The sequence below is a fragment of the Malurus melanocephalus genome, unplaced genomic scaffold, assembly GCF_030028575.1.
Source record: "Malurus melanocephalus ecotype Western Australia unplaced genomic scaffold, MMel_1.1 scaffold_84, whole genome shotgun sequence".
NCBI lineage: Eukaryota > Metazoa > Chordata > Aves > Passeriformes > Maluridae > Malurus > Malurus melanocephalus.
Genome location: NW_026623316.1, coordinates 947,874 through 962,857, shown reverse-complemented (window position 1 = coordinate 962,857; position 14,984 = coordinate 947,874). Strand labels below are relative to the sequence as shown.

Below are 14,984 nucleotides of genomic sequence, written 5' to 3'. Positions count from 1 at the left end.
TTTTACTGGAGTAGACAGAAGTGTTTAAGAGAAAAAGACAGGCACATTACTACATAATCTTGCAGGCTGAAGCACTACCACCAGACACCCTAAAGTCACTTTCTAAACCACAAATATCAGAGGAACAGACTCAATGGGAAGCAAAAGGTAATCTTCCCTCACCCACTCCACTACCAAATGGGAAGAAAAAGAAAGCTAGACATTAGCTGTCTTGAAGTAGAAATTCAAGGTCACTATTCAGTTCTTACAAAGAAGGTCAACACATTTGATGCAACAGAATGGATATATATTTTAGGTACCAAGGAATACTTATGTTCCATATCCTACTGCTTCCTTAAGTGTGAATTAACAATAAACAATCCTAGAATTTTTAGTGCACCAAATACATTATGAACAACATCAATTTTGATTTCCAGACATTTGTCTACTATATGGACAAATCTATTACACAGTAACTTCCCTTTGCTCCTGTTTAAACAACAGATATTCCASTTACATTATATGCAAGCTTTCTTATATAAATTGAAATTAATACCTTTTATAAGATACTTGCTACACAAAGAAAGACATGCAAGCATTCCTGTCACAGTTTCTCAAGGACACAAGTGTTCTCTTAAAGCATTTTCCTAATAAAATCCTCTGCAACTAACTTGAAATAAGGATAGCACTTATGACTTTCTTCATATTGAAGTTCCTGTATAACATTTTATGATGTATTTACCTTAAAAATATATGGCTTTATTCATCTGCATTGCACTTACCTATGACAGCGTTACACCGTCGATGGCAATACCTTTTCTTCATCATAATGCTCACATTCTAGAGGAAAAGCACCAAAAGRCAAAGAGATATTGTAGTGTTTGCAATTACCTTGGCATGTAAAAACTTSTGATATAGAATGAAAGTAAAGTTTGCATTTGTTTTCTTAAGACTGTTAAGGAAGATTCATCAATTTTTTCTCAAAGACTCAACATAATTTTTAAGGCTCAGAAGTCAGACATCATTCAGAAGTGTGCACCATCTGAAGTGGAAAAGGAATACATACTGTGTAAACATTTTTAATTACTTGCAAAATCCTTTTCTTGCTATGTGATAGTTATACGTAATCCGTCTGAAAAACGCCATCCCTGCCCTCATTTCACAGCGTGATTTTCTGTTTAAATTTCATTTTTCATCTCTGCCTACATAAATGAGCACACTTAAACCATAAGCTGTGGCCCAGTATCAGAGAATACTGTTACAATTTAAATCACTGTTAGAAAAGTATATTACTAAATATTAGGATAATAGCAAACACACCATCAAAGCTAAGTTAACAAAGCAACATCATAGGAGTGAAATTACTACGTTTAAGTATAAAGCKAAAAAGAAGGCAAAAGAAGCGATCAAAAAAAGGTCAAAATGGTATTACACAGAAGGAAAAGTAATTAGATCTCAATTATAAACTAAATCCATATCAAGTGAAGAAAAAAYGTACAACAAGACTGGAAGAAAGCAAGAAACTTCAGAGTAACTGATATGCACAACTAACAACAGCTATCAGAGGTTTCATTTTCTGATGTAATTTGATAGAYTTTTCCAACCACTCTAGAGAGACTGCTTGAAAAATAAGGAGAGRCACAGTGAAGAAAAGTCACAACAGGATTTCAGCTGACTGACAAGAGTCACACACCACACACCTGCAGAGATATAAATCTACACATCTCTAAATCTCGGTTTGAAAATGTCCCAATTAAAACTACTGAAGACTATATGCCACATAAGAACCATATTCTGAGCAACAACTTCTCTCTAGGACACTATATAAGGCAGAATAAAAGAATAGCTCATTCCAGTACCTTCTTTACTCATACTTTGCTCAAATGCCTAATCCTATAGCAGCAGTAGGAGCACCACTGTAATGATATGCTAGCTACATATTCCAAAGTGTTGTCATAATAATGTCTGCATTCAAGTGGGCAAGTCACCTTTAAAACAAAAACTTACTAGCTACTTCATTCCTTTCTCTGTTTCAGATTTACACCTAAATAAACTAATTAAGAGAATATTAAAGTAGCTAAATAGAGCATTCCACTGCCCAGGAGTGATAAATTTAAATCAAAGATGCAACCCTAACTGCTCCCTTAGGTAACATTACCTTTCACATTTTAGTTACAAGATCCTGTATCACTGCTCGTATAAGTACACTAACATTTTTCTCTACTTTTAAGAAAAGCACACAGTAGCAAAAGAGCTATAGAGGAAAATAAAAAATTGATAAGAGCTTTAAACTAYATTGGAAGAAGGAAAAGGACATAAATAAGTTCGATAGTGATAAAATAGGGAATGTTATGCCAAACTCAAGGAACTGAGTACTAATGAGATCCTTAACCTGGTTTATGAGGCATCAGCTACAACACACCACACCTGAAATGCCTCTATATCAAAACACGCAGCATGAGGAACATCACTGGAATAAGTGAAACCTGTTGGGATGAGCCCTGTGACTGCAGTGCCATGGTGGATGGTCACAGGCTCTTCAGGAGGRACAGGCAGGGCAGGAGAGSTGGACGGGCTGGAACATACAGACCCTGAAGCTGRTGATGGCASSGTGACAGTCTCTAAGTGAGGATTAAGGGACAAACAAACATACAGATGTCATCACAGGCATCTACTATAGGCCACCTAGCCAGAACAATGATGCCAGTGAAATATTCTTTAAGAAACTAAGGGACACTTTCAAAACAACTGTCCTTGTCCTTACAGATACATCAACATGTGGGATATTAACTAGGAGCATCACACATCTGGCACAAAGAGATCCACAATATTCCTAAAACATCTGGATAACCTCRTGATACAGCTGCTAAGGGAGCCAGCTAGGAAGGTGTTCTCCTTGATATGTTTGCTAACAGAGAGGATCTCATGAAAAAAATGGTGACTGGTGGCCACCTTGGTCACAGTGACCACTAAGCAATTGAGTTTAAAATCTCTGTAGTCAGAAGGAAAAGTGCCAGCAAAATTTCAGCCCTGGGAACAAGAAGAGCTGACTTCAGGCTGTTCCAGGAACCAGAAAGGTCCCCAGAGAAAATTCTTTTCAGGGTGCTGGGGTCCATCACATCCAGTCATTTTTAAGCACAACCTCCTAAGAGCRCAGGAATAGGCAGTTCCAAACTGTTGGAAGTCAAGCAGAGGAGGCAGAAGACCAGACTGGCTGAGCAGGGATCTTCTCTTGGAAATAAGTCAAAAAAGTCATGTGTATGCCCACTGGAAGCAAGGTCTGGTGGCATGGGAGGAATACAGAGATGCTGTTTACCACCTCAAGGTGGCCAAAGCCCAACTGGAGTTGAGGCTGCCAGAACTGTGGGGGTTCAATAAAAGAGGGGTTTTTTTTCAAATACATTAAGGGCAAAAGACAACCAGAAAAAAAACAGCCCACTACAGAATCAGGGTGGTCATCTCAGAAACAGGGACAGCAACAAGGCAGAGAGAAGCTGAATGCTTTCTTTGCTTCTGTCTTCAAGAATGAGGACCAATCAAGAAAGCCTTAATACTCCTGGCTGGAGGACCACAGCTGTGAGAATGACAAAATCCCAGTCAACCCTGAATGTGTGTGGGATCTGCTGTTCCAACTGAATCCCTATGAATCTATGGGGCCTGATGGGTTTCCTCCATGAATACTCAAAGAGATTGCTGTCCAGGGCCAGGAGCTGGATATGATGATTCTTTTGGGTCCCTTCCAAAACAGGATATTTTATTCTTTTACAAAAGGCAGTAATGAAACATTCCTTGTTTAAGCACAAGGCATTTAAAATTCACTTAGCTTCCCGGCATTTTCATACTTCTGCAGCTTCCCACTTCTCAAGTGTCTTTGTTCACATACTTCTAATCCCAAAGGCTCATGATTTTTGGCACAGACAGTAATTTAGCAACACAGCTTCTCCTCAAGCCTTCTAGAAGAGTGCAGAGAAAGTTCCTGGTGCCTCTGCCACACATTTCCGAGAGATTTTCTCTCTAACATTACACGTAGTTTTTATGGAATATTTAACCTACTACAAAGCCCTTACTTGAGATGGAGAACAATCAGGTTCACTTTCCAGCACTCAYCTGAATGTTACAAATATATTTGGATGACAGAGAAAATAATAAAAGATTTCATCCAACAAAGCTCCTTTAAAAACAGAGTAGAAAATCTGAAATKCATACTACAAATCTGAAACCAAGCTAGAACAAGAGCTTGTGAGATCATCATTACAGAATTTAAATATCTAATCAACTATTTGTATTTTTGTAAGCCTCATGGAAAGATTAAGGTGTTCTTTTTAGTTTAGCTCTAAATTACGGCATCATTTTAATTCATTTTTATATACAYGTCTCCATGCAACAGAGAAACTATCTATGAAACCCCAAATCCACAGCAAACAGGCTCAGGACTGAAAATTACTTGAAAGTTTAGGACAATAGTTTCTAACCATGAAGAACAGATAGAATTTGTCAGAATTCTAGAGACTTAGAAAATCTCCAAAAATTATATATGATTTAGTCCATTCCATTGTTTATTTTAAATGAAAAATTACTATTTAATGATTGAAGAGTAGATTTAATTATTTTCACTTCAGGCCTTCATATGAATTCATAACTTCCAAAGAAGTTGAGTTGCTATTCCAATGACTTACATTACAAAAAGTAGATCCATAGCTTTATTTTTTATAACATTTTCCTAAACAAACTCTGAACTAGAAAGTTGTTAGAAGATTCACTGCACTCAATTAAATATTACATTATAATTTTTCAAATTCCAGGAACAGAAATATGCCAAATCACCAGCATGTTAGTCAAAACTAAAAAYGAGTATGCTGGAATATTCAGTACATAAAATTTCTACAGATGGTACATACTCATTATATTAGCCCTGAAAAACGAAAAACATTTCCAAACAAGTTTCTCCTGACACWATTTCTCTCTCCAGCTATCAATAACCTGTATCATTACTGAATCATTACTCATTACTGAATCATTTTACAGGTCTTAGCTGGTGCTCTCTAAAAGTGACCTGAACATAAAGCAAACTTATTCATCAGTAACTCATTTTGCTCTCAACAATATAATCCACTTCATACAGCTGGGGAATTCCAAGACTACTACAGCCTGATTTTATAACTTCTCAAAAAAATTTTAACATAAAAACAAAAAAAAACTTGGCATATCTGCTCTTCATATTTTCAGATGTTAGCTAATTCATCAAAGACTATTTTATTGTCCTATTCCTTAGGTACTTATTCTGACTTCAATTAGGTAAACAATTACCTTGGAAGCACTCCAAAAAGAACATGCAAATCCTCCGAAGCAACATCTTTTCCCTAAAAAAAACACCAGTATTCTGTGGCAGATGTGAACTAATCCAAGAAAATAAGGATAGTTTTTTTCAGCTTCACATAGGAAGACTGCTCTCTCCACAGTAATAAGATGAAAAATATGCAGGATATACAAGTGACGACGCATCTGAATAAGATCTTCAGCACCATCCACATTCAGGCCATCAAAAACCATTGCTCACAATCTTTCCTTGACTATCTGCCTTTCCAAATACTGAACCACATATCTTACATTTGCTACATTTCTTCTATAGAGAAAAGGAACATAATGCGCTAGTAAGTTGGAGATCATTCCTAGAGTTTCAGCAGCAAAGTGCGAAAACGTGCAAAGTAACTGCTACTTCTTGATCACATCACATCAAAATTTTCACACTTCAGAAGAGACATGTTTAAGAAAGTAAATATAAGATAATTACAAAGACAAATGAAATGTCTTTACAACAGATCATGCAGAAGCTCAACTGTGCATTTTATTTCTCAGCGTGCATGGCCTCAAAACACTGATTCATGCTCTTCAGCACTCCAAAGCAACTAACAGATCACAAGTGCACATAAATTTTGTTTGCATTACCAGAACTTCCAACAACACAATGTTTGTCTCTCAAGTAGCTTCTACATTACCACTACATTACCACTACTTCAGTCTCAGTTTTCAATAAATCATTCTTTTCACTTGCTAAAACTCAAACTGTACTGTTCATACAACATTCAGTCTTTTTCCATATCTCCCTTCTGTAATACCAACTCATTCTAGACTAAAATAAGTTTTGCAAACCAAAACAAGAACAGAATTTATTAATTCTGGTGTACAAATCACACTGTAACAGTTCCTGAAAATTATGCGTTTCTTAGTACGTATTTGCTTACTCTTAGAGATATGATTATCCTCATAAAACAAAGATTTAGACAACTAAATGTAAATCTATATACACACAGTCTCACACTACAAACACGTACGAATGAGATGCACTCAAAGAAGCGGCCTAGTTGAAAATGTCAAGGTAAATCCAAGTGGCTTTCCTACGAATAAAAGTTTACATAACCAAGCCTAAAAAATCTTGTTTTCATCTCTAAATAAAAAATTACATTTTTTTTCTTACAGTATCTAGTGCAACACAGTATTTGCAATGAAAATAATAAATTTCAGATTCTAGAATAAGCCTTTCAATTTGCATGCATATAGGCATTTCCCTAGGGAAAGTTCATCAACAAACCACATATGGCTACACATAATCCTCCTTTAACGCACAAAATTTAATACAGAAACAGCTTTATTAATACATTTAATCAACCATTCTCCTGCAGAGAAACTAACCAAAAATCTACCTCATCTTTACTGAAGCTTGTTTACAAAGTCTGTTCTAGTTAAGGTAGTGTAATTTTTCTTGCACCAAGGTCTAAAGTCAAATGAACAAATCAGAAGGTTGCCAATATCTGAACTCTAGTGCCTGTTCTGTACATTTAATTTTGTCAGCTGAAAGTCTAATACCTAATGAACAATAATGCATCCTACTGAACCACCCAACTTCCAGCTCTGGTCACATTGCTGACACATCAGAAGGCACGWACAGGATTCAGAGTCACCCTAACTCAATACAATTTTTCCACAAATGACAGACTGGACTAACTACGTTAGCAATTAAGATCTCTAAGCAAYCTCTTCAACTCTGTTAACTGTAAATTAATATCAGCTGAAGATGACTATCTCTAGCCACTGCATAAACATCTTTATTTTCTCATTGACCTGGAAGACAAGTTTGGCTCTAATCTATGAATCGCACTTCATCATAGGCTTTCACTACAAAATCATACCAGCTTCAGTGTAGGATTCTATGAAAGTGAATGCATTTACTTGATTAAAACTTGTGTGCATGCACACTACTTGCACTTTTATATAATCACCATTTTAGAGTAAAAGTTGAAAGTCAGTTGAAAGGACAGCAAAAACACAAGGAATAATTTTTAGAAGTCTAATAATGACAGTATTAAAGGTGACTTGCTAAAGAGCACAGAAAGGACAAAACTGATGGTTAAGCAATATTTCAGTCATTTGTTTTTTCACTTTTCCACCACAACCATACAGACTTAAATGGGCTATATTGTCCACAGCTCAGAGAACGCTAACGCTGAGTTAGCTAATACTACATAATTTTCCACAAGCAACATTGAACCATGTCACGCAATTGTTGTAGCAGAACAATGGAAAGGTTCAGATTAGCCTAAGGCCAGGCCAGAGAAACTGTGAAGTTAACACATATAGAAGTTAGAAAACAAAGCAAAGAATATAGTATTTCATCTAACACGATAACTACATCTGAAGACAATTTTAAGCATCACAGTGAAGTACCCCAGTGTTATGTGGAAGAAAAGCCCAAAATATTTCTCAGAGTCCAAAAGACACTAATTCTGTCTTCAGGTTAGATTTTGGATAGGATAAAGTAACTAATATGTTCCAACATTACATAATGATTGTGAAGATCAGTTTTCAAAGTTAAAAGTATTTTTAATTCTCTGATACAATTCCCCCTCTCATTTAAGTTTAATTACATGGTCAGATTCTACTTCAAGAACTTAGATGGGAGCCAAATTCAAGTTTAGTAACTCCACATATAAGGAAAGGGATAACCCACAGTACAGGAAAATATCTGCAGCGTAATTTTTGCTGCTATGAATCTGTCAAGGCTTTCTAACAGTAACAAACTACTTGGCAGACAAATGATTCTGCCGTCCTAACAGCTTCCATAAAATTAGATAGATACCTGCTACAGCAATTCCAAGTACTTGCAAATTCCAAATACACWTAACAACTCTCCCCACATTTGCATTGCTGTCACTGCAGTGTATACTAAAATGTCTTTATTAAATTGAAACTACAGTTCCACAGTCTTCAAAAAGCAATAAACTTTTTTCTTATAAGTGTAATACGGAATAAATTGGTATGAAGTCTTAGAAACCACACTAATTAGAATCATGCTTAACATGCTTTTCTATTGAATGCCTAAGATGCATAGTGACACAAATTTAAGCAAAAGTGCTACCCACAATTAAGATTGCAGATCCATCATTCACGATGCAATACAAAACATACTCAATGCTTTCCTATGGAACTCAGAGGAAAAAAAAAGTCTCCCAATGTTTTACACAAAATGAAAACATAATGAATATGAAATCATCTGGTGTAAACACTGAGAACAAAATAACCTGATGCTATTGACACCAGTTTTGCCAAGGTCTGATGGCAATTACTTAACTACACCTATTTTAATTCAAAACTAAATTCTCAAACACTAAAATGAGAAAATGACAGTATCTTGATGGGGGCATGGTGTAGCAAACTATTGATGTACTACTTAGGAAGATTAAGATAGAACCATTCCTCAAAAGCATCAACATTAGCTAAACTTAGCTCTCTACAGATTAGTGTTCAACACCTACACAGCCCTGGAGCAGTGATTTTAGCTTGCTGGGTATTTTCCACATTTCCACGGCATTCCCCCGCCATCCTCTGATACATATTCAGCTCTCTTTCTTCATAAGCCACCTTGCTTCTCACCAGAATGAAATGTCCCCTTCTTACTCAGCAAAAAGAGATGTTTTACTGCTTTCCTAGTACTATAAGTTGCAAGCTGAGCAGCTCTCAAGCTACCACCACACAAAGCAGGTAATAACCTTTCTTCACCGTGGCAATGGTTAATAAATATCTACTATCTAAACTGKTTTTTTATGAAGCTTAAAGGAACTTTTCTTCACAAGCACAACAATCGAAGTTTGGTTGAAGCTGGACTAGAAATTTCACATTTCTATAGGCAGCAGATGAGAGAACTGCAGACCAAAAATACCTTATTTCCTTAAAAAYAGACCTTTTTCAGATGAAAATGCTAAGTACAATCAACACAGTTTACTTAAAAGTCTCCCAGTGTTTTACACAAAAACARACATTACTGAATATTGCTGGAAAAATAAAATCAAAGACAAGATCATTTCTGCAAAGACATTTATCTCTCAGTCTGACAAGACTAAGAGCAAATTTTASTTCTTCTGTCTTCTTGTCTGTTGGAAAAATTCTTCCTTCCTTCTTTACTGTTAACTGTAAATTCAACTTTCATCACTATTTACTTCTCCAGATTTACAGATGCCTCAGCCTATCACCAACAAATGTTACACGAAACTTTAATAACCTGATACACTGAGCAACCAGCTCTGCCAAGTCATCTCYCACAGAAAGGACAAAACCATTTTATATTGAACTTCTCTGTTTTCAGAAGAAAGTATTTGCAAGGTGTAACTATGAAAACACTAGTAGCTGAGGTTAGATGTGAAACATGTCTCACATGACCCTTAAAGCAATAATGTCCCAGCCTTCACAACATTACTTCATTTTCCCACAATTACTGCACAATTACTTCAGATTTAAGATAGCTGTATTTTTATGGACGTTATCTACATTTAACCTGACATCAAAAATATCTGCAGTATCTGAAATATGTTCATTTTAAGCCGGCGGAATACCTCTAAAGCAACACTGAATGGCTGTAAAGATTGCTTTATATCATTACATTAAAAAGCTGTTGAAACATGCTAACAGTCATGTTAGCTACATCATTAAGTTCAAATAAAAACACCTAAAATGGAAAATGCTTGGTGTCTTAAACACAGAAGAATATTCACAGGATTTTTCTGCATATAACAGTACAGTTTTTAAATCATACTTGCTTCTAATCTGCAGGCATGTATCCTACCCCAAACTAAATCAAAACTTAGGGTATCGCAAAGGGAACCTGCCATGAAGCTCATGTTTTTAAAGTATTTTTTACAAAAAGTCTGAAATTTTATTCTGAAAAATGCAATTAGACAACTATGATGGGTTACTACGATGGCTCTTCTCTGCATGGGCCACATGGTATACCTGCTGCTCCTGCTGCTTACCAGCCTCAGCACTCGCACAGCTCAGTGAAGCCATTACTCACTCACAGTAGCTGAAAGATCACTCGCTACAGAACAGAAGCTGAATCAACTCAGTGGAATACATAGAGACAGGATGCAGAGSAAGAGGGGAGCTACAAAACGGCACAGCCAGGAAGGGAGCAGGGGAATGCCTGGTAGTGGAGGGAAGGGTCTTTCCAACAGGCTGCAGCACAGCTGCAGTGACTGRTGTCTCACAGCCCACCGAATGCATCCCTTCAAGGACACCACARCCGAGTGACCTCAATACACAAACTGCCACCCAAACAACACCTTCAATTCTGCTTCTGCTGGAAACTTCCATCTACATTTGGTTATTACACACGGTTTACTGAATAAGAGCATGGCACCTCACAAACTACTCAATGAATAATTGCAGACTACAAGGTGTGACAAACCACATACTTCAAACTGAAATCTAGCCTCTGCTTGTCATAGAACATCTCCGTATTATTTTACTATTGAAAAGGACATAATCTTCCACTGCTGCAATCCACATCCTCTCTTAATCAAAAATAATCATTTAAACATGTGGTTGATGCAGAGCACAAATTATCCCCCAGGTAATGTGGAGGAAAAAAAAAGATTTCTAGGAAAATGACATTAAATTACTAAGGCATTTCAGTTTAGTAGAACACTTACTAAAAAGCCTTAGTATGTTAAAAGCTAAGCTGGCTAGTAAGCTTACAGAAAAGATCACAAAGTATAGGAAAAATGGTTGTAATCATATTAATAATGTTACAGATGAAGTCAGATTAAGTAATAAACTTACTCGAATATGCAACTCTTATCTGTGTGTCTGTCATGGGTTTCTGTGACCTACAGTTATCTGAGTAAACATTTTGGCAATGACAGYTCTGACTGATCAATACATCTCCTCCCATTCCTAACTCCACTGCAAGAGTTAGGATAGCAGACACACAAATAGCAAGAAATTTTTTTAGCTTTTCATACCTACAGGATTTACTTACTTTGTACTAAATACTCTTGCAACAGCCAAATGGGGATTTTACCTATCTTATATTAAAAAGCTTTCCTGCATAAACTCAAAAACACTAGATAAAAGAATGATGACGGAAGAGTAGATGTTAAAAATGCTGTGAAAAATGCTCTCTGTAATAGATATGAAACATGTTGTTCAATAAACATCCTAAGAGAATGCACCGGTAAACACATTTGTAATACTGCAAAATTGATGCATGTTATACATTTACTTAYATTTAATATATTTATATATTTAATGCATAGGTATATTTAATATATAAATAGTCTCTGTCCCTTTTCTTAGAAAGAATCCTACTCATTAATTTAAGGTAATGAATGTATCATTTATAAAACATTAGCACTAAATAAAATGGGTGAGCTAAATCTGGCCAAAATAGATGAAGCTGTGTTTTTCTAAAGTAGCTCAGTACTTTAATAATTACTAGGAGTTTCACCAATTTTTTTGAAAGTACTGCTTTCTGAAAGTTCCCTAAGTAACCACAACCCAAACCCAGCTTTCACAGCTGGATTGGTGTGCGATGTCTCCCCTTCTACATGGGCCCTATGCCAAAGGGGAGACACTAAGTTATAAGTGGCTTATTTAGGATCACAGAGAAGGACAGATGTTACAGTCACTGTCTTTATCTGTGATCATCATCCCAGTTTTTAACTACTCTCTTACTAGTCTGCTTTTATTTAAGCAACTATTTAGCTTAAAAAGACATGTTTTTCTTCACCYAGCTGTTTCAACTGTAGCTTACAAACCTCTAGAACTCCAGTGACAATGTCTAGGAGGCTGCTCAGAAATATACTTAGAAAAACATGCTCAGCAGCATCAGATTTGATCTCACTGAATTGGCTCTGCAGCAGCACTGGGCAAGCATTAAAACACTTGCATAGCATAAAAAAAATCAAGGATTGTCAGAAAGTACACAATTACTTCAAAGTAACTTTTTTACCTTTTACTAGATGAGCRAAATCAATTATACAGAAGTCTCAAAACTTTTGAAAGAGTGTTAAAGGCCCAGAAGCAAAGCAAAAAACATGCTGCAATCCTGAAGCTTTTGGCTACTCTTACAGAGTATATTAGCTGTAAACATACCATTCCATTTACATTATTATTATTCCCAGGTATCATGGGCAGTTTGAGATCATCTAAACACAGAGCACACACAAACAGCATTGTCCCACTCTTCCCCAAAGCAACGTCAGGTATTTTGTTCATACAACCTCATACAGGTTGTATGAGGAGATGACTGAGAACTCTTGCCATTAATTTGCAGTTGAATCAGGAAGCACAAACTGTGAAGAAACATTATGTCAAACTCCTTCACAACTTCATTATTCCCGTGGTTTGTGTGTGCTTTACATCATATATACATAGAATATATACATACATACATACAGTATATATTACATTGTATATATATTATATAAAAGAAAAGCCTGAGGAACTAGACCTAGCTATATGTTTTGCTTACAAAAGACTGAAAAAAAAAAAGTTCAGCCGGAGAAAAGTTGAAGACAGTTAATACAGGTGATCAGTACTCTGTTCTTTAGAAAGTTCTTTTTTGTAATTAGAAGATATTGAAAAAAGTAACCACTGTCATCCCTATTCATCACGTTCCATCCATTGCTGTCGCAAAAACATAATTAAACTAAATATTTCCTAATCAAAGTATTTCCTAATCTTTTTTAAACATTTTCTCAATACAAGAGTAAAAAATCTTAGAAATACATGTACCTTTGATACTTATAATCACAGAACAATTTAGCACACTGAATAGTGAACCAAGAACAACTCTATTTTCACAGGACAAACTTCACGGATGCAGTGGGAACACTAGGATTTGATATATTGCATCAGCTTTAAAAATGCAACTAGTTTAATTATGAGACTATTAAAAAATGAAAAATTACCACAGGAAGTAAATTCAGTCTTGTTAATTGTACATAAATAGGCTGGACAAGGAAAAACGCTTTTGTAGGTTCAGTTAGTTTTTTTTTAGGGGACGAACAGCTTCAGAAGGGTTAAGATATAGCCGGTAAATTSCAAACAGGTTGATTCTCTTAAGTAATCTTAAATATATTTATCTGGATCTCACAGAAGAAAAAAGCTCAACAGAAAATGTGATGTATCCAAACTGGTRCTCTAGATCTGAAAGTCATTTACGTTTTATAAGTCAATACATCTATTTGCTGCAGAGTGGCAAGAGAAAAAGATTAATTTCAGTAGCTGAAAGTCATTCTTAGCTGATGTAAGCAGTCTGCTATTTGCCAGGTAATTTCTCCACTTCAGGCTAGCAAACAAAATTTACTTTGTACTTCTTTCCATTGCAAATACTGTCTAACTATTGAAACGTCTCAGTTAGAAAGAAAGTAACTAAAGAATATTGAGGTCGAGGGATAGAATCTCCTAACTTATCTCTTCTCTCTAAAGTAAAATTTAATTACTCTCCTCTTGGATTTTAACATCTCAGTGCAGCTCAGGATCAAATACATCCACAGGGCATTTATGTTAAGAAAAGGTGTGAGTCTAAAGAGCAGGTAAGTTGTTTATCCTTACAACCAGTCATAACCCAGGCAGCAAGGCTTAATATGCTTAACAGTGTGCTTTACTTATAATCACGCTTAAGGGCATGCACAGTATCTATCTATGTACTTACAAAATTCAGCTGGAAAAAGAAAAATCTTTCATTATTTTCCAATTTTTTACACACTGCATATCACTTCAATGCTCGTTAAGGATGTACCACCAAAACGAACAGGAATGCCTAAAAATAAACTCTGTCCAAGTTCCATGTCCAATCACTGAAATATCAGTTTTAGAAATTGTAATTAATCCAACTTAAAACCACTACATTTCGAGTGTGCCTATTAATAACTTTTTAAAAAGCAAAATAGGTAAGAATAAAAGAGCATTGGCAGCTCAGCTTGCCTCTAACCGGCTAATCTGCTAACCCAGCACAATCGCTCTCCAGCAACCTGCTTCCACGAACAGGAAAAYAAACTTACTTGCTCCTACAAACCCAGCCCGGTGCTCGGTCGGTCCAACCAYCGCCAGCAACACCGACACCGGCCGCCAGGCAGGGAACCCCACCGCAATCAACCCCTGAAGGAGAGGGCACTCGGAGGTCTCAGAGTCACGGCTTTTGCCAGCCGGGAGCACAGCCACAGGGAGGCGACGGGCCCCTCCAGCACCGGCCGAGCCCCACCGGCACCCGCTGCTCGCGGCCCCGCACCGGCGCCGCCTCTCTCTGCCCGGCTCGGGCGGCCGCTCCAGCCGCCGCCGCGCTCGCAGGGGGCTCCGCGGCCCCCGCCCGCCCCGCGGCCGCCAGGGAGAGCGGGACGGAGCCGGTCCAAGGCCGCGGCCCACGGCTSTGCTGCGCCCGCCGAGACCGACGCCGCTCCGAGAGGCGGCAAAGGACAGCGACCTACCAGGGAGCCGAGGGCAGCGGGGYACAGGCTCGGCGTTCGGCCCTTCACCTCCGGGCACTGCTTCCCGAGCCGCCCCGCCCCTGCCGCGGGGCTCCGAAGCGGGGCGGGCGGGGCGGTGCTCCGAGGCACAGGGGAAGCGGCGGCAGCCCCGAGCGCCCGCCCCTTTCCACAGCGGCACAGGCGCCCGGGCGGGCAGGATGCGCCGCGCGCCCCTCGCGCGAGTGATTGACAGGGCGCACCGGCCAG

At 37.7% G+C, this 14,984-nt stretch overlaps 1 protein-coding gene across 5 annotated transcripts in view; it reads right to left on the bottom strand.

The window, feature by feature from the left end:
- Window positions 1-14,921, bottom strand: part of CSNK1G3 (casein kinase 1 gamma 3) — a 73,951-nt gene extending 59,030 nt beyond the window's left edge. For 2 of the 5 annotated variants that reach the window (XM_057367760.1, XM_057367763.1), the window contains exons 1-2: window positions 14,739-14,921; window positions 762-819 (exon numbers count right to left, since the gene is read on the bottom strand). The gene's annotated coding sequence lies outside the window, so the exon portion shown is untranslated. Of the gene's footprint in view, window positions 1-761; window positions 820-14,315; window positions 14,617-14,738 lie in introns of those variants that run through there. The other 3 variants (XM_057367762.1, XM_057367764.1, XM_057367761.1) reach the window with 3 other exon arrangements.
- Between the last annotated feature and the right edge of the window lie 63 nt (window positions 14,922-14,984).